Here is a 20,577-nt window from a genome sequence, read left to right on the forward strand (position 1 = left end):
AAGTTAGCCACTGTTGCCGTTGCGGTGGCTCAGTTAATGCCGCTGCCACTGTACTCGCACCCATATTGTGATTGTAGTTGTTATTGTTTGGTTAGCGCAATTCTGACCTACATTACTGCTCCAACCTGTACGCTATTACATACGACTACATAAAATGAAAACGGCTACAACATGCAACAATAAAGATTGCAAAAAATAACAATGCTTCTCACAGCACAGTATCATTATCACTCAACAGCTACTTTGGCAACAATAATGGCAAACACAACGTACAATACATATAGTATGTATATACTGCAGCGAAAAAGATGTAAGTTTGCTTGATCGATTTTAATTTTACGCTTCATTTCCATTTCATTGCACCAAAACACAGAAATTATAACAAAATCTGGAACGCAACGCGAAAAATTGCCATATGGCACGATACGCGCACAGACAAACACACATCAGTGCAAGCACAATGTTCATATGTTAATATTCTATCAGCTCCTCTATTTGCTTGCAACCACAAAAATAAGCACAAATCGCTGCCCTGAAAGCTACTAATAAAGCGTCGCGTTATAATGCTGCAGTGCACGAACTCCTTTTTGTTGTTAGCTTATTTGCTGTGTGGTACGGGGAGTCATCACTACGCTTGCCAACTAGGCGCAGCTACTCCCTACGTCAACGAATATGTATTTATTTTACCCAGTAACCGAGTTCAGAGTTCACTGTTTATTTGTTCGAATTCCCAGCTTGCTTTCCTATTCGCATTGTTGTTTTGTGCTCTTCGCTTGCCGACGTCACGAATTGCACTGACACCGATTCACATTGTCGTTAAATGCATAGCTAGGATTTTGTCCAATTCAGGGTGTTTTGATGTTTGCCCTTGCGAGCACTGAAATGTACTATACTTGCTTCATAGGCGTGAGCGTTTATCGTTTACGATATAATGACCTCGTATTTGCAACGTTGTCATCTCGCTGTGCTGGAGAAAGCTTTTGCTTAATTCCGCTCCATAGTGCGCAGAATCTGTGGATGGTGGTCATAGTAACGTGACGCTTTAAGAGATGCTACAGATAATTTAAAATTGATGGGCATCATAAAGAGGAAAGGAAGCCAATGTACGTAACTCGTGTGCGTCACAGCTATGCTGTAAAACCGTGATTAGGTTAGGAAAATGAATTTATTTTAAGTTAATCACTGGTCCGAACTCTTTGAAAGTGTAGCTTTTATAAAAATTAATTATTAAGATTTGTTAGCAAAATAATTGATATATTTATGTATATATATGTAGATTTTGGGCTTAAAGCGTTGGACATCGTACATAGAGAATAAACTTCACAATCCGAAGGCTGCTTTGCTGCTTCACATCGGTTCGTGTTTGCGCAAAGTGCTATCAGGTACCACGACAGTCCGTTCTATGTTATCAGAACGACACGGATTTTTGTCCGGCTAACGATTGTCACTCCAGCAGCATTCTTCAAACATTTATGGGGAATACTCATGTTTTCATAACAACAACCAAGTAGGTTAGATCAGAACAATTCTTATATCCTAACGGCAGAAGTAACTCCTATTATGTTTAACTCATGTTATGGCTTCACAATCTGACGGACGTCTCCGAAAACCGTAAATTGGAGAGTTGTATTTAATACAGCTGTTGAAAAACACTTAATAACGATACCCAGTACTCCCCATTTGAGATTTTTTTTTTTTAATAAAATTACTTAAATGTTTTGGATATTAGGTTTTATTTTATAAATTTAAAACATTTTCAATCTGTATCAGTCTTTTTATCTAAAAGAAGTACGTAGTTGAACAACGTACTTGACCGCACCCATATTACCTTCAATACGATGAATTGGCCAACACCCTTCTACGAAAAGCAGCCCCATACCATTATTGAGGCTCCCTCGTGCTTTATGATTGGTTAGATAAGCTTGGGGTCGAATACTGCACGTTTTGGACACCGCTTGTACTTCCTACCATCTGGACCAACTGTATTTATTTTCATTTCATCGCTGTATAGTACATCGCCACTGATTTTGAGTTCAGGATATGTGCTCTCGGGTTTTTCCCGACAGAGGGCTGCCGCCCAAGTAAACTAGCCCTGTCTATTGAACCGTTTATCATCTGCTTCTGCCAATCGAAATGCAACTGTGCTTTTCGTTATTGGCTTTCCAGGCAACAAAAATTTCTCAATGTCAGCAGCACTCTTTCTCCAACTTTGGACGAAGACCGAATCCTACTAAAATGCAAATAAATCAATGCAAACCCATCATGACAAATAAATAAATGAACGGATTTTAATAAATGATCACAACAAATATATTCAAGCGCAAAAAGTACCGTTACGGATCTGTTCTCGATAAAAGATGTCAATATATGTATATATGGTTGCCAACGCATCGTTCTTAATTATTTTTCAACGGTTGTATGATGTCACAATTTCACTAAGCTAAAAATTATCAGTAGAGAAAAAAAGAATATAATAGTACGTTGAAGCCTAGTATTTTAAAATTTAACATTTTGCAGGTAATTTTTATTATCAAATATCATATTTACGTACATACTATATGTACGTAACTACGAAATAGTGTTGTTGATAAGACGAGCAATGCGCCTCGCTCATTTTGCACACAAGTCAGGTTGGCCGAGCGGTCTAAGGCGCCAGATTTAAGCTCTGGTTCCCGAGAGGGAGCGTGGGTTCGAACCCCACACCTGACAAAGCGAAAGCGAATGTATGCTGTATTTTAAAAAAACTGTTTTTTAAATTGTATTGTGAAATAATGCAGATTTATGCAAAATAGCAACAAAACAATCATGGGCATGTAGAGGTGAAAATTTGTTTGTATGTACATAAGTAGCGTTTATGCGTACAGACAGTAATTAAAATTTAAAAAAAGAACCGACTATGAATTGAAATTGCAATGTTTATATATGTACATACATACATATATAAAAAACGTCCTTTTCCTCTACATATACTCTGCCTCTACATATTCGGTGTATTTTATGTGTACCACTAAACTATTTTTAAGTACTTGCATCTTCTATCAACTGTTAAAATCTTAAGGGTTTCTTTAGTTATATTATAGTAATATGCTTATATAAAAAACACGAGATATTTCTACAGATAGAACACGTGCAATAATTTCGTTATAGTTCAGCGTTATTTAATATAATTATTTATTTACGGCAACTAGCAGCTGAGGCTATCGGACTGGATGTATTGGGATTCGGATTATGTATTAAATGTATAATATTAGGATTCGGATTAAAATTTGACTTCTCTAGAAAGGTTTTTACTTTTGGTGTGACTTGGAATGGGGAAGAGAATGACATATCGCTTATTTACTTCAATAGTGTCATAACCAAGACAAAAAAAAATTCAAAATTTTTTTTGTAAAAACTCATGGCGATATCTTTTAACAGTAGATGAAAATGTGTTTTTATTTTACTTAGAAAGGCATAGAAAATTCTTAATATTTTAGTTTTTTTGGATTAGAGTCATAAATGAGTGCAGTAAATGCCTGATTTCGTCTCGACACTAAATCAATGAAATTGCCAATCGGGGCAGACCTCTTATTCATCACAATATCTCATTCAAACTCAGTTCCCGCAATAAATATCCGAAGATTATGGGCATTTTCACACTGTTAGCTTCACCGTCTGTCAGTATAGAGTTGACCTCAATCACTGAAAGCGATCGATGGTGGAGCAGATAGATTTGTTAAAGCTTTTTTTCACAAATTCGTAGTTTCTTGGCAGCAAATATGTATTATTATACTTATAAGTGCCAATTCGTTATTTAATGCAAAATTATTTTTTTCAATTTTATTATGATACTTCAAATAATATTGCTATCGTCTAAATTTTTAAGGCTGTTTTGAATTTTTGATTTAAGAAATAAAAATTTAAAATATTTGTTCAAAGTTCGGCTTTTTTTGCCGCAGTGTCTTCCGCGTTATCTTTCGTTGCCGAACATGGCTTAAGACGAAGTTCGGTCGTTTTCTAAATTTGACTTCATATTCGAATAGTTGTTTTGTTTCATTATTTCATAAGTTTTTCGGTGAATAGGCTTTTAATATTTATTATACTGGCTAAACACGGTATAATATTGATATTTCACACCCAGCTACGCTTACGAAAACTCATTTCGAACGAATAGAAAAAACAATTTTGTTGCTTGAAGTAACTATAATAATGAAAATTAGTCGATTGCATGAATAAACGGAGATGAATTGTTGCTATTCAATTTTCAATCAATGCAAAAGTTGCTATTCGACAACTCGAGCTTTATATTATACACCGTCATCGCATGACAAGCACTTATATGACATATTATATTAATCCTAGGGTTAGGGTTAAATGCAGGTTCTCATACTGACCAATGCCGGCCGAGGAACGTGGATCTATTTAAAAACAATAATTAAAAATGTGCATGGAGCGTTGTAGGGATAGAGCGGAGGTATATATTGAAATAAAATATTTTACATCGTTAGTCTCGTTGTTTAATAGCTATACTTCGTATATATATGTATGAAAATGCGGACAAAGTAAGCTGTTCTTTTCAAAACTTATCAATATGTGGTGTACAGTTTACCGCAAGGAAATAAATTCGCTGACGATGGCTAGAGAAAAAATGATGGAAAAGAATATGTGAAATGAATTGATATTTATAGAGAATTTTTTTTTTTGGTAACATCCATGAACAATTTAAGTTTCCTAAATCGAGATATGGTACTCAGAAAAACGATTGGTAGACATACCCAAACACAATGAGAGTTTTAGCCATAAGTGAAGAAATGTAGAAAGTTTTGCGATACACCATAGTTTTCGCCAAATAAATTTATATGTTATGAAATTTCACCTGTTAACGAAAAAATCTTCAAATGCTTTACACTAAACCCTCAATACCATACTAATGGGCAACGTGCATGCACTTACAAGGTACATAAAGCCACGCTTCCCAGCACAACGTTTAATTTGCATCCGCTTGAGCAGCAGATCAAAAGCCCTCAACGAAGTGACTTCCATATTTCTGCTCTAATTCACCGCATCGAGTTGAGTTTACTATTTGATGAGAGTACCGCGCCACACGCTAGAGAATTAGGAACCAACAAAAACATGAAAGTCAGTAGATTTCTATGTAATGCACTAAAGTGCACTCCAACCGAGGGTTGCTAGGTAAAAGCACAAAAACAAAAAACAAAAGCGAGGGGACAGAGGAATTAACAATGCAATGAAAAGGTATGTATATAAAGCTGTGAATGCGAGGGAAGGAAGTGGATGGCGAGGGAAGTAAGGCTGCGAATGCATAGAAAAGCCATTGTGTATACGTGGCACGTAACAACTTCCGGTTCAACAGCCAGTTCAGTAGCGTCGGTGGTGTCGGTGACTATGCACGTGGAGCGACATGCCATTGTGTCAATGTGTTACAGGTAAAGTCACTACCACGCTTATATACATGCATATGTACATATAAAAAATAAGGAGGAATGTGTGCGTAAATACGCACTTACTCGAGCACTTAGTCATTATTGAGAAGCTATTTGAAATTTCTGTGGGCCTTTGACAAAATAACTTAAACCGACTGAGCACTTTCCACCTCCAAACATTAATTCCTCGTGATTTGTGATAGAAGTTTCAAACTAATAACTACTCACAGAAGTAGCTTTTAAATCCATTTTGAGGGAAATTGAGTAAAAATATTAAGGTTTCATATCAAAGATTAGGATTATTTATTAAAGTTTAAAAAATTCTAAAGTAAAATGAAATGTTTTTTCTCAAGTCCGCAGATTTATTACTACACACACACTCATGGACAAAATAATATGTGTGCATTTTGCCAGTAATGTTTTTTTCTTCCCAAAGGGTGTTACAAAGTTTATTTCTTTTTTGATACCGCGCCATGATGAAAGCGAAAGAGTTTGCATTACTCATTTAGTAATTTTGCGTTTAAGAGACAAGTGATCATTATTCCATTTTTTTTTTTGATATTAAATACCAATACTTTTGAGGAATAAATAGTTAATTGGGATTATTTTTCATATCGAAGTAGAAAATTCTTCTTTTACGAAGACCCACATACAGCTGAACGTAAAAATTGGTGTGGTCCCACTGACAAAAAGATGTCAAAATATTTTATTTAGTGATGAATTAAAATCAATCTTTAAGCATATGTATCCAAAAGAACTGTGCGCCATCCGAAATAATTTGATTTTAGATGCACCAAAAATACAATTAAAAATGGGGTTAGAAACATAATGGTGAGGGGGGGTTCCTCTCCTGTCAAAGTATAGGTCTTTTATTTCAAATAAAAGAGATATTGATCGCTGTAGATTATAGTGACATTTTACAAAATTTTGTACTACCAAATGCGGAAAGAAACATACCTCTGAGATGATGTTATCATAATCTTGGCACAATTGCGTTCAGGATATTGCGTCAGGTCGAATATACTCATCACATATCAGTCACGGATATACTCATCACATTTCTAGCATGTGAAGGAACCTTACCCATTTATGTCACCCATTGGACCCGACGGTGCATCGTGGCCGGCAGGGCGTAATAAACTACTACAACAACAACATAACATTATCAACAAGCTAACGACCCAAAACATACTTCGAAGTTGATATCGGAGTGGTTCAAAAATGCAGTGTCGCGCATTTTCTTCCATGCAAAGTACGTTCGACAATTTTTTATATGGAAGAAAAAAAGTTGTCAAAAATCAACGGCATCTTGTAGCCACTTACAATTTATATTTTTTTATACTCAAACTAAATCGGCCATTAAACTGAATACCAAAAGTTAGTCTAAAAACTCTAACCAAAAAGTTTGAAATTTTCTTAAAAATTTGCAAAATTTTTATTTTAGTATTAAGTTTGAAAAAATAATTTATATGATTTTAGATAGATAGACAGATTTATTTATTTTTCACAAAAAATCTTACACAACTTTTTATAATACATATTTTTACTTCATTTAAATGAACATACGGCAATGACTTTAAAAGTCGTCTTCATGAAAAATTAGCTACATATTTATTTACAAAACTATTTATCTATAACAAATTGCCAGTACTTTAAAGCACCAGAAAAAAAAGATTAATTTATTGTGTTTATAATAATTTATATGATTTTTGTTGCATACTGAGTTAAACTTTTATAAAAATTAATAGACACTAAATAAACGAAAGTAAAATTGCCAAAATTGATGAAAATGTCGCCCACCTATTTTATTGCTCATGAGTGTACGTACTGTAAACTTTAACGAAAGCTATACGGGCGCAAATAAAAAATAAAAGAACAAAATAAATTAAATATATAAACAAATTCGCGGGCTATTACCCTAACAACCGTTCTGATGTGTTTAATTCCCATATTCTCTGTTGGCGCAATTTATTTAGTAAATATACATACGTACTCATACATATATACGACGTGCATAAATGAATATATGCACTTCGTTTCATTTAGGCAGCGCGCACTTGACATTAAATTTTCAAAACGAATAATGAAAAATCAGCAAAACGCAAATTTATAGAAACAGACAAACGTTGCATGAGGAAAACGTTGACGTACTTACAAGCAATACGAAAAGCAAGGGCGGAAAGAGCGATGGCTAGAGCAGAAGGGAAATGACTGAAGGGTGGTAGGTAGACGAGTGAAAATATGTAAAGATGTATGTGTGTTTGGTTGATATGTATAGGTTGTTGACATAGCTGCCGGTAGGTTGGCACATCATCGTGCGCGACGACGAAGTGTTCTAGCTGATGAAGCGATTTATGCGCGTCGTTACACACAAGTCAGGTTGGCCGAGCGGTCTAAGGCGCCAGATTTAAGCTCTGGTTCCCGAGAGGGAGCGTGGGTTCGAACCCCACACCTGACACAGCGAAAGGCACATGTCAAATATTTTAAAAAACAAAGAAAAAAAGATTTTTTAAAAAGTAATAAATGTACACTTAAATTAATTGTGAAAAAAAAAAACAACTATACAAGTGCTTGTGTTAGGAGGTGCTTAGATTCGCACAAATTAGCAAAGTTGCTTTTGGTAACTAGAAGCTGAATGAATTATTATTTGTATAATATATAAATACATATGTATACGGTTCACAATAATAGGAAAGCGACGTATTGCAAAGTTACGGTTATTTATTTATTATAATTTTTTTTATTACATGTTTTTATACATTGTTTTTTATTAAATTTTTTTTTGTTTCAAATTGTTTATTTTTTTGTTTTTTAATTACATTTTTTTATAACATTGTTTTATTTATTTCTTTTTGCATTGCATATTTTTATTATTACATTATACAAATATTTTCTACAACAAAAACCATGTATTAATGTTTCAAACTTTTGCAAAATTTAAAATAATTGAAGAAATTTTCATTTCAACTTCAAGCGTTTTCATCAGAATTTTTAGAAGCTCATTGATTTTGGTAAGAAAAAACATTCGAGCATTCGTTGTTTGGATGAAAATGTACAAACCGTCAACAAAAAAAAAGAAATATTAACAAAGTAAAGTAAAGTTGAATGCTTTGAGTTGTATGGATTTTGCTATAGTATGAACAACATTTTTTTATAAAAAAATAAAAGAAATTAAACACAAAATAAATAAATAGTCAAAACTTTGCAATATGTCGTACTACTGTCATTGTGAACACAAATTTAAGTATAAAATTATGCAACAACTCGAAACTTGAGATCTCTAACAGTCTACTGTTGATTTCGCAATATTTTACCGGTTTTCTATTTATTTTTCATATTTTTCTGCATTCACTACTACGAGCGCTCCAATGTCGGCGAATAATAAAAAATAAGTTGTGCATAAGCTGACATAAACAATAAGTATAGCTGCAATCGCAATAAACATTAGGAAGTTGGTGACAGTAAACAAAGAAAAAATATCAGTTAGCGGCACTTACGTTGGTAATGCCTGATCAGCATTTCAAAAATTTTTATAGTAGCTTTTTGAGTTATTAAAATTTCATGCTCACCTGCTACAATAGCGTATAGGCTCGCTAGTAATAATGCATAGATATGTGAGTACTTTTCCGATCCATTAGGGAGCGAATTGTGCTTTAGTGGATAAGCTCCGTTACACTGACTCGTGGGTACCATTCTCAGAACCATTACTATCTCAACATAAAATTGGGCAATAAAAAGCATTTCCTCGATTTATTAAATGATCTAGTTTCAGGATATTCTGGTTATATAAGTACAATGCGCGAAAAAAGTATACCATCTCAACATTTTGACAAATTTCGATTATTCCTTTTTTTTTTTAATTTTCATTTTTTTGTCTAACACAAACCATATATAATATTTACAAATTTCAAATTCCAAATGAAAATTGGGAAAAAATCCACAAATTTTTCATTACAATGTCATGGTTTCTCAACAAATTTTTTGTATGCAATTTAGCCCATTAAATTTTAGTATACTAAAGTGCAAGTGCACACAAATTTCGTGTACTCCGACTTCGTCCATTCTCAATACCAAACTACCTTAGATATAGTGTTTCACTATGTATACCAAGCTCATTAAAATGTACCTACGAATTTTTGCTCGAGTTCTCGATGGACAGACGGATAGGTATGAATAATCGACTCCTTTTATCATTTGCCCAACTTTTCAGCCGATGAACCTGAACTGCTACATACTCGTAATTATGGTGACCTTATAGAGATGGTTCCATAGATAAATATGAGGGTTTTTGCCGAACGTCGTAGCGTTTAATTTGTTTCAAGCAACTTGCTGAAGATATCTATGCTTGGCTCACGGATATCAATTGCGCAGTTCATAAGGAAAATATTAGGTATCCGATCAGGTCAAGCACCTTTACTAACATTTAGAAGTGTTAATTGGCTGCATGCGTTATCAAATTTGGATATGTCAGCATCCTGAGTATTACTATTCATAAGTGGTATACCTATATATATATATTCATAAATGTCAACTCAGTGGACGATTATGTATGTCCACCAAAAAAATAACAAATTTCATATGTTTTTCATATGTTGTTCTTAAAGATCGGCCATTTTCTTAATCAGTTTCTATAATTTTAACGCGTTGTTCTATCGTGTGAAATTGCCCATCTGTCCACTTGACAAATGTCAAAGATGGCATAGATGCTGATATACAGACGTCACTTTTCAAAAGTACTGGATAGGTTGATACATATAAATTTCATTCAGCACTTTTCATCTGAGCCATTACATTCAAATTTCTTATGCTTTTAAGCTTGCGCATTTCATAGCAATTTAGAGAAACACTTAAATGACACACTAATGACACAGAAAATTGCAACAGATATGAGAGATAAAAAATATAATGTGGAAAATTTGTGTAAAGAATGCTGCATCTGGATGCAGATGTATGGCAAATTCATTATTTTTTGTTTGACTATTCACAGCGTTCTTTGGTTACAGTTTAATGCCTAATTATAAATGTGTTTTGCTCGTTTCTCCCCAACTGCCAGTAGAGGCAAAAGCAGCACACAACTCCAAACCCGACATAGAGTAGTTTGCCGTACATAAGTACTTATATACTTACATACATACATCCCGTCAGCCAGTGGCGGCGCTAGGCGTCGGCGACGTCGGCCACCGCCGACGGCCTCGCGCCTGAGGGGGCCTCGCAGAAAAACGAATTACCTATTTATTTTCGTTTCGCCAATCATCCTGGCTTCGACCTAATGAGCGTTCTCACACACACTACCCGACACGATATCTGTATTGGGTGAAAATGTTTGTAAGTAATGTGTGTGGCATTTATCATTTATTTATTTATTGAATTCATGGGTGTAGGTAAACCTATGAATGCAATAAATAAATTAGTTTTATGTGCAAAAGATCTTAATTTAGCATATATAGAAACATAATGTGTGTGTGTGCTCTTCATTATGAGCGTCCGATACCAATATCGTATAATCGGGTAGTGCGAAAACGTTCGATTTCGCGCACGGCGCACGAGACTCTGGACGGGGAATCCCCGTGTTGTTTAATTTATTTATCTACAGTGGCTCACAGCTTATTTCGTGTGGCTGTATGTTAAACTAAAGAATTGCAAAATTATTTTTATTTGATTTACTTTAAAAAAAATTTAAATGCACAATCAAAGATAAATTATTTCTAATTAAAAACATGTATAAATGCATTCAAATTTTTTCTGCTTTAGTAGAATATTTACAACAAAAACAGAACACTAGGTAAATTGACGTCACAGCTTATTTCGTGTGTTCACTTTTACCGTTATCGGCGCCAGTAAACCGGTTAGCAATTATAGGAAATTTGTTTTGCATAGTATATTAGATTATATCCTTATTTAGTTTACACATTGAAAGTAGTCGGTTGTCCAGCTTAATTTAAAAATACCGTGATGGGTCGTCGTACGTCGATTGAAAGGCGCGAATTAGTGATTACGCACTACAAAAATGGAAAGTCGCAGAAAAAAATTGCTGAAATTGTAAATTTAAGTACTTCCACAGTACAGTACATTATTCAACGCTTTTCTCGTGAAAAAAGAGTGGTTGACAAAGGCCGCCAAGCTCCAAACAAAATTTTTACAGAAGCTGATGAAAGGTGGATATTAAGAAAAATTAAAAAAGACCCACGAATTAGTGCGCCAGCTTTGACAAAAGAGGTTGAAAAAGTACTTGGTAAGTCATGTAATCCTGAAACAATAAGAAGAATTCTGCGCAAAGCTGATTTCCATGGTCGTACAGCTCAAAACAAACCGTTTGTTAATGAGCGTAACAGAAGATTAAGGGTGGAGTTTGCAAAAAACCATGTTAATAAAGACCAAACATTTTGGAATGACGTTATTTTCGCCGACGAAAGCAAATTCAACCTCTTTGGTTCCGATGGAAAGTATTTCGTTTGGCGTAAGTCCAACGCGGAGCTGGACCCGAAGAATCTGCGTGGTACAGTAAAACACGGTGGGGGCCATGTAATGGTTTGGGGCTGCATGTCAACAGCTAGTGTCGGAAACTTGGTTTTTATCGACGAAATTATGGATAAAACAGTTTATTTGAATTTATTAAAAAATAATTTACTACAAAGTGCTGAAAAATTAGGCATTCGGGACAGGTTCAGGTTCTATCAGGACAATGATCCGAAGCATAAGTCGGAATTAGTGCAACGGTGGCTTATATGGAATTGCCCTCATGTGGTAAAAATGCCAGCACAATCACCTGATCTCAATGTAATTGAGAATTTATGGAATATTCTGGATCAAAAAATTAGAAAACATAACATAAGCAACAAACAAGATCTAAAAACAGCATTGCAAGTGGAGTGGGAGAAAATATCTCCTGAATACACTGGAAAACTTGTTAGCTCCATGCAATCCCGGTTAAAAGCTGTATTAAAACAAAAAGGCTACCCCACAAAATATTAGATTAGCAAAAACTTAATAAATTAAAAAAAAAAAATCATGTTTTTTCTAGTTTGGTTAAGCACACGAAATAAGGTGTGACGTGGATTTACTTATAATTTTGATTTTGCTGTAAATATATTACTTAAGAAGAAATAATTTAAGTTCATTTATGTATGTTTGTAACAAGAAATAATTTATCTTTGAATGTACGTTTAAGTTTTTTTTCTAAATAAAGTTTATACAAAAATATTAAACTTTTTTATTCTGATAAACGGGCACACGAAATAAGCTGTGAGCCACTGTATATTTCATTTGTCTGTGAGAATAATTTTTTTCATACGGCAACTTGCAGACTCGCAAACGCAAAGTTTCTTTTTATTGTATTGTAAAGTTATCACCCCGACGTTCTAGTGCACAGTTCTAGTGGATAAAAGTTTTACGTTATTTGTTATTAATTTCATACCTAACGTTCAGGTAAGCCAACTTTTCACTTCAAATTTTTAACGACTTTAAAGTCAAAGGGAGGGGGCGGCGCCGAGACGTAGCCGGGGTATTTACTGGTCGGGGCGCATATCAATAACTCCGAAAAAGAAAATTGTTAATAAAATAACATTATTATTATTTTAACAAAATCAATATTACAAGAACTGGAAAGAAATGATCTAGATATCCAAAACTGTCGAGGATAGGGATATGATAATGGCGCCAATATGGTCGGAATTAACAAAGGTATCAGAACAAGAATACTCAAAATAAATCCAAGAACATTCTTTACACCATGCGGATGCCACAGTTGGAATTTACTATTGATAGATGCAGCAAACTCTTCAACGACAGCCAAAACATTTTTCGGCTTTACTCGTATCAATAAAATCTATGTGCTGTTTTCAAAGTCAAGCAAGCGTTGGGAGATAGTAAAAAATAAATTAAAATTGACTTTACAAACTCTGTCTGAAACGAGATGGGGGAGTAGAATCGGAGCAGTAAAAGCAATATTTTTACAACTTGATGATGTCATCGAATATGTGAATGAACTGAAAAATAAAACTGATGATTCCAAAACTCTAAGCGACAGTGAAGCAGTCTTAAAGGAAATGCTAACTTTTGAGTTTATTGTTGCATTACACGTGTGGTATGAGGTTTTGCTACGTGTAAACAATATATTATAAGTAAACTATGGCAATCGGTTCAAGTCAACTTGCTAGTCGCTATTGATACTTTCCGCTCATTTTGTAGCTGGATTCACGAATTCCAAAATACAGGATTTGAAAAAAGCGTAACAGAAGCTAGATTATTTGTGGAGAAAAGTACTTATGAAATTCAGTCTCAATTTAAGGAAAAAAGAATAGCCAGGAAAAAACGAATGCTTAGTTACGAACATACTGATGAACCAGTTGAATCTCCTGAAATGCAGTTCAGAGTTAATTATTTTAACACAATGGTAGATGCTATAACAGTCGATACTGAATGTCGATTTACAGCGCTTAATGAATATTTTGAGCAATTTAGTTTTATTTATGATATCAATTATTTGAAATCTATGCCAAAAGAGGATCTTCTCAAACATTGTACTGATTTAGGTACAAGACTTCGGGAAGGCGAAAACAGTGACATACAGCCTTTCGAACTATATGAAGAACTTTAGCTTTTTAAAACTAATTCACCAGACTCTATCAACGACGCGAAACAACTCATCCAATACATTTTAGAAAATAATTTAGAGGAGATATATCCAAATGTCTATATTACAATTAGAATCATGCTGACAGTTTCGGTCAGCACAGCTTCCACTGAGAGAAGCTTCTCAAAGTTGAAATTGATAAAAACCCATTTGAGAAGCACAATGAGCCAAGACAGACTACCCGCGTTATCAGTTCTGTCAATCGAAGCTGAAATAGCGGCTAGACTTAACTACGACACAATCCTGAAAAAATTAAGTGAGTCTGAAAGACGAAAACTTCGACTATTTTAATTTCTGTGTGTAATAATTTTTTGTCATCATTTTATTAACAATAAAACTCCGTATACTCATAAATTATTTTATAATTTGGTTCCCTTAATTTTTCGTTTTCTTTCACTGCGAAGTAAAGAGGCCTCGCGAAGTTGATGTCGCCGACGAACACATTTGGTCTAGCGCCGCCACTGCCGTCAGCTTATGCATGTCAGCTTGGCTTGCAGACTTCTAGCAATACACAGGGTCTTTAAAGTTCGAGGTTGTGTTTTAGCAGTACTATAGTATGGCGTATACTGCTGGAGTCTCATTAGCCAGATGTTAAGTAGAAGATCTACAATTTACTAAAATTAGTGCGAATTAGCTGAAGAAGCTCATAAAAATGGTTGAAATTCAATTATAAATTTAGAGGTTCTGTGAAAGCATTTCGAAAAGTTGTAGATATTTAAGTCTTTATAATTGATCAACAAAGTTCGATTAGGAAAATTTTTAGTTAACCGGCAGGTTACTAAACATACGAACATTAAATTCCTCTTGAGTATTATTTGGTGCCCATTGTAGTTTGCTCATGTGATTGGGCCAAGAATCGATATCTGTAAACGTTTAGACCCATCCCCTACAGACGCTTATGAACAGATAATGAATTTCTATGCAAAACATGTGTTTAATTTGAATGTAAAAAAGAAACTCGAACTTTAAAGACCTTGTAGTTGATGTCCCATATGGAGATCTTCCACTCGGTACCATTAATTATGCTGCACCATTTTTACATATAGATATGTTTCTATTTGGTTGGTTATGCATTGCTCAAAAACAAAACACAAAAAAACACCAAAAACAAAAACAACTGGCACATACTTGTACAGGGTGGGCCATATAGCGTTTGCTTTTTGAACCACCTATTTTTTTGAGAATGGTAACACAAATCACATGTCAAATGTGTTCATAATTTACTTAAAGGTTTGACATTTACTAGTTGGGACGCTATACGCTTTAACAAAATTGGGAAATATTGAAAACCTATTTCCAAAGTGGTGAGTCTTCTTCTTCTTTTCTGATTTTCACATCGGTGGCTACGTCAATAAGCAAAATTGTCGGATTTGGGGCTCAGAAAATCCACACGTTACTGTAGAGAAGCAAATGCATCCACAACGTCCACACTGTTTGGCGCGGTTTTTGGTCTGGCGGCATCAACGGGCTATTTTTTTTTTCGAAAATGAGCGAGGAGCCGAGGTTACAGTAAATGGCGAGCGTTACCGTGACATGCTCAACGAGTTATTTCCAACATTGAAGAGGATGACATGGACGACATTTGGTTTCAACAGGTCGGTGCAAATTGTCACACTGCCAAAGTTACACTCGAACTTTTGGCTACCGTTTTTGAAAACCGAAATAATCAGCCGAAATTCCGATATCAATTGGCCGCCTCGGAGCTGTGATTTAAGCCCGTTGGACTATTTTTTGTGGGGAGCCGTTAAGGACAAATACTATGCGAACCATCCAGAGACGATTGATGCTTTAAAACACGAAATCGAAGTTGCCATTCATGAAATTGGAGCCCAAACAATCGAAAATGTGCTTAAAAATTGGGTTGATCGAATGGCCTACTGTAAAGCCAGTCGTGGCAGTCATTTGAACGATATTATTTTTCACTTTTAAATGACAATGTTCAATTTTCAAAAAAAAAAAAAGTTTGAAAAAATATTGATTAGTTTTTTTTTATAGCGGATTCAAAACGCAAATTTTACATGGCCCACCCTATATATTAAAGTTTACTGTATTTCCAGCAGCAAACAGTAGTCACAATTAATTAAGTGCATTCGGATTTAAATTACAAAGAATAAATTAAAATAAACAAATTAAATCGACGAAAAGCGAATTAGACTATTCAAATACGTACATACCTGTATATCCATATTAAGAGAAAACTAACCTAGCAGACGCTTCTATTACACGGTCACTTGCCTTGAACGGACTATTTTCTTCAAACCAAATTCTAGATTCCAGGAATAAATTAATCTACCTTTAGTACATACTTTTTTAATAGATAATCATTTGTGTTAAATTTAACAACTTTCAATTAACACTTCAAAAGAAGGCTTTCTCGCAATTAATTACAGTATATGTATTAGGGAAGGTCGACTTACAAATCGCTCATTGCTCTGTGAAAATCGTATTCTAGGGATCAAAATAAGAAACTTTGTCGAAGGAACCATACCTCTAAAACGAATTCTGATGCCCCCCAATTTAAAAATATCACCATTTTTGGCCTTTACATGAAAAAATCAGCTAAATGGCTATGTTTTTTCTTTATTTTTATTTATTTATAATAATATCTATTTTTTCTCTTAAGAAATTTATTTAGTTAGAATATATGTCAAGGAAAAAATTAATTTAAGTGAGTTATAGAAAAGAAACTAAAAAGTTCGACCCAAATTGGGGGACATCAGAATTCGTTTTAGAGGTATGGTTCCTTCGGCAAAGTTTCTTATTTTGATCCCTAGAATATGATTTTCACAGAGCAATGGGCGATTTTTTTGCCTCCCCACAAATCGGCCCGGCCTAATATGTAGGTATATATTTATGTACGCCTGCGTTCGAAATAATAGTAGCGTAACGAATAACCAAGTTTTACCTTTTTTTAGTAGATAAGTTTGAAGGGGAAAACAGATTAACATAGAAGCATTTTTCGAGCGGCCGCCGTCGCGGATTAGGTTGATGAGTGCACGAAACACCAATTGATAGAAAAGTGTTTTGTAATAGCGGTTGCTCCTCTGCAGACAATAGAAATAAATAGGAGGAGGAGCTCGGCCAAATACTCTAAAAAACGGTGTAAGCACTAGTTATTTTACATATACTTAGTCCTGTCACAAGTTCTCTTACAGGTTAAGTAGTTTATAGGTATCAAAATACCTATAATACCTTTTTTAATGAAGTTAGCTTTATTTAATCATGTAAATATGAAAAAAGTTAAATTTTTATTCGAAATTGTCACCATTTGCTTTTACACAAGCCTTCAAACGAGTAGGCCGCATTGACGTCGCTGCTCGAACCAAAGATTGTTTGAGACTCCCCAAATTTCTGTGAGGCCTTCAACAAGCCAAGTTCTCCAATTGTGACCAAAAAATAATTCAGCAAACTATAGTCCAATGGATTCAGATCAGGATTTCCAGACGGCCAGTCTTCTGTGGCTATGAACCCAGGAATATTGTTTATTAGCCATATGGAAGATCCACCACTCTCCATTGAAGAGAGTACTGCTCAACCGCTTCACCACGCCTTCTAAGACATCCTCCTGGTACACTTTTGCCCCTTGCCCCCATTCTTAACCCCTTTTTCGCAGAAATGAAGAGATGTAACGCCTTTACAAGACACTTCCCCCCAAAGCATTACGGAGGCTGGATGGTGGCCACGCTGAACCCTTGGAACAACATTTTTTGAGTCATTAGAAGTTTTAGCATAGATTTTGTCGTTTTGATTATTAAACACTTCTTCAACAGTGAACATTTTTTCATCTGTGAAAATAATATTTTCATGACCGTTGGTCGCGTGTCACCAAAGAAGCTGCTTGCATCTGTCGAGCCTAATTTTCTTCCCTCATTTGGAGATCATCTCTAGTCAGCCTTGACATGGATCTGGTCGACACATTCATTTCTCTGGACGTGATTTTCTGCTTTCTAAGGGGATTTATGCGAATTCTTTCTCTAACGGCTTTTGCAGCTGCACTGGTTCGAACCACGTGAGGACGACTACTTCTTTTTCTGTCTGTCACTTCATGCTCCTTGGCTCGAATTTTTCAAATTTCAATTTCTGTCACTTCAGACGTTTGAAAAAAACGATTGATCGTGCGATAAACAAATATTGTCGAACCATCAAGTTTTTCCAGCAATTTGTAAATCTCACGTGCACTTTTACCTCACTTACGTAATGCAATCACTGCAAAGCGATTTTCCTTAGCTTGCCACTCCATTGTTAACAATCGAAATTTGCCACGAGACTGAGTATAATTTATGAGTAGCCAATGCATACGAACAAAAACAAAAATAACTTTTTTCTGTGGATTTGTTCTCGCTGAATGCATTGTAAAATTTGTCGCAGAATTTATGGCAAGACTAAGTATATACAAGTACGCATATATATTTTGTTTAGAAAAAAATTAACTTCCTTTTTTTGTACAACTATCGTATATATTAAATTAGTGAATTGAACTGGGGTCTGTTTTTTTTGTTCATATGTCTTTACCGCCAACTTGAATGCAGTTTTGATAAATAAAATTTACCAAACGAATTATTAAAATTAGCTGCGAGGTTGTTTGGAACAACTAGCCCACCTCGGATTTTACAAGAAGACAACCATCGCAGGGATCGAAGGCGCAGTTGTGTAGAGGCGAAAAAGCAAAATGGGATTGAAGTGGTGGATTGGGCTTCACAGTCGCCTGATGCCAACCCTATTGAAAATGTTTAAGCAAGAGTTAAGCAAAAACTCAAAGGAAAACCAATATGGGTGGTAAACCAATTATCCAGGCAATTTCGGCTGATTTAGAGCCGATTACCTGACAACTTGCGCAGAAATTAACACAAAATATGGCTCGAAGATATGGAGCCACTATAGCTAATTATGGTGGCTATACTACTAATTGCATATATTGCGTATAATAAATATTACAAGCCCAAACAATGCAGTTTTTATAATCGAATTGGTTTCTCAGTTATGGTGGCCCCGCTTCTAATAGACATACTGCATGATATTTATACCTTTTTTAATATTAAAATAAATTGGTAAACCTTCTGGTTATACCTTTTAAAAGAATGAAAATTACTTGACGGCAGCTGCCCGTCCAAAAAAGTATTTACAGTACATGAAACTTGTATAATAAAAATAAAACTAAATTGTCACTATTCAAAAATGTGGAGCACCTTAAGTAACGTTAAATTAGTAAGCATGAGAAAAATCCAAAATTGTAACATTCAAACAGATATTTAAAACAATACTAGACTTAGTCAGCAAATTTCATTTTCACTTTTAAGCCCCCTTGCAGCCACTTAACACGCTGTTAAATGATTAAAAAAGCAAGCCAACACGCTAAAAGGCCAAAGCACTACAGTGGTAGCTATTTTGCTATATGTATGTATATGCATAGAAAAAGAAACGAAATAAAATGAGAAATTGCATTACGCCAACCCTTTTTGCTTGTACCTTTCGCTTGCGGAGCAAATTCTCTAAAATGAAACTAAGAAAATTTTAGCTCACGTTTTATGCCGAAATAGCCAACATAGACAAAACCATACTTTGGGTTAAATGACTCAATTGGAATACATTGTATGTAAGCATGTATTTATTCATATAAGATAAGTTAAGCACTGAAATAAAACCTTTTTCACATAAATATATAACCAACTTCGGATTGGATACAAACAACATTTGTGGTGCATTGAAAAGTTGTATTAGTTGAGTTTGTCTACGTACGAGCTGTGGGAATAAATTTCCAGAAATTTGTCAATAAAGCATAAGCAAGTTAAGTTACGTGTAAAATTTCATGATCGACCTTCACACAAAATCAAACATATTCAATTGCGGTGACCGAAAATATGGTTTGCTTTTCATTTACAAAAATCGTTACGCTCATTATGAAGTTGGCCGAGCTTTTTGCTGGGTATGAGACCGAATTAGTTCTGATGATTCGCATTTGGGTGATTTGGAAGAATTTTATGAATATCTTTCGTCGACGCGATAGGCTCACTATTTCAGTCAAGTAGATGGGACCGTAATTTCATTATAACAATGCTTTCCTAATTTTCACTAAGTGCAATTATTTTATTGCCGATTGGCTCATCGAAGTCGGTTGAGTTAGAAGCGGAAAGGAGCTGCAAAAAATTATTGAAGAAATGATAACCTGACTTTTTTAACGTCAGTTAAAAACCATTGAAAAGCCAGTTCGCGTAACAGTAACTAACTAAAATGGTACTTTATTGTATCACATTTTCGTTATTGTGCCCGAAAAGCGCATTGTTTTCATATTTCGTTGTTTTGTTTTTCCCTTTGTGCCTTTTAAGGAATGGCTTAACTTTTCATGTTTAGTTCACGGTACAGTGAACACTTCTTATTACAATACATATAAAAAATGTATATCAAGTCATGTACGTATATTAAAAAGTCAAGTTTTGTTACCTTTTTATATACAATAGTTTAATATCGTAAAACCATATTCAGCTGTTGCAATAGTGGAACAAAGTTTTGAAAGGGTTAATTTGT

The 20,577-nt window shown here is 34.7% G+C and overlaps 1 protein-coding gene and 2 non-coding genes across 7 annotated transcripts in view; 2 read left to right on the forward strand and 1 right to left on the reverse strand.

Annotated features, from left to right (window-relative positions):
- LOC128871980 (myosin heavy chain 95F) overlaps window positions 1-20,577 on the reverse strand; it is an 81,890-nt gene that overhangs the window by 40,129 nt on the left and 21,184 nt on the right. The window contains exon 1 of one of the 5 annotated variants that reach the window (XM_054114203.1): window positions 688-770. The exons of the other annotated variants lie outside the window; for them this stretch is intronic. The gene's annotated coding sequence lies outside the window, so the exon portion shown is untranslated. Of the gene's footprint in view, window positions 1-687; window positions 771-20,577 lie in introns of those variants that run through there. 5 annotated transcript variants of the gene reach the window in all.
- Trnal-uaa (transfer RNA leucine (anticodon UAA)) lies at window positions 2,626-2,709 on the forward strand. Its single transcript has one exon. It is a non-coding gene; the product is annotated as a tRNA-Leu (tRNA).
- Trnal-uaa (transfer RNA leucine (anticodon UAA)) lies at window positions 7,798-7,881 on the forward strand. Its single transcript has one exon. It is a non-coding gene; the product is annotated as a tRNA-Leu (tRNA).

This window comes from Anastrepha ludens, chromosome 2 (assembly GCF_028408465.1).
Source record: "Anastrepha ludens isolate Willacy chromosome 2, idAnaLude1.1, whole genome shotgun sequence".
Taxonomy (NCBI): Eukaryota; Metazoa; Arthropoda; class Insecta; order Diptera; family Tephritidae; genus Anastrepha; species Anastrepha ludens.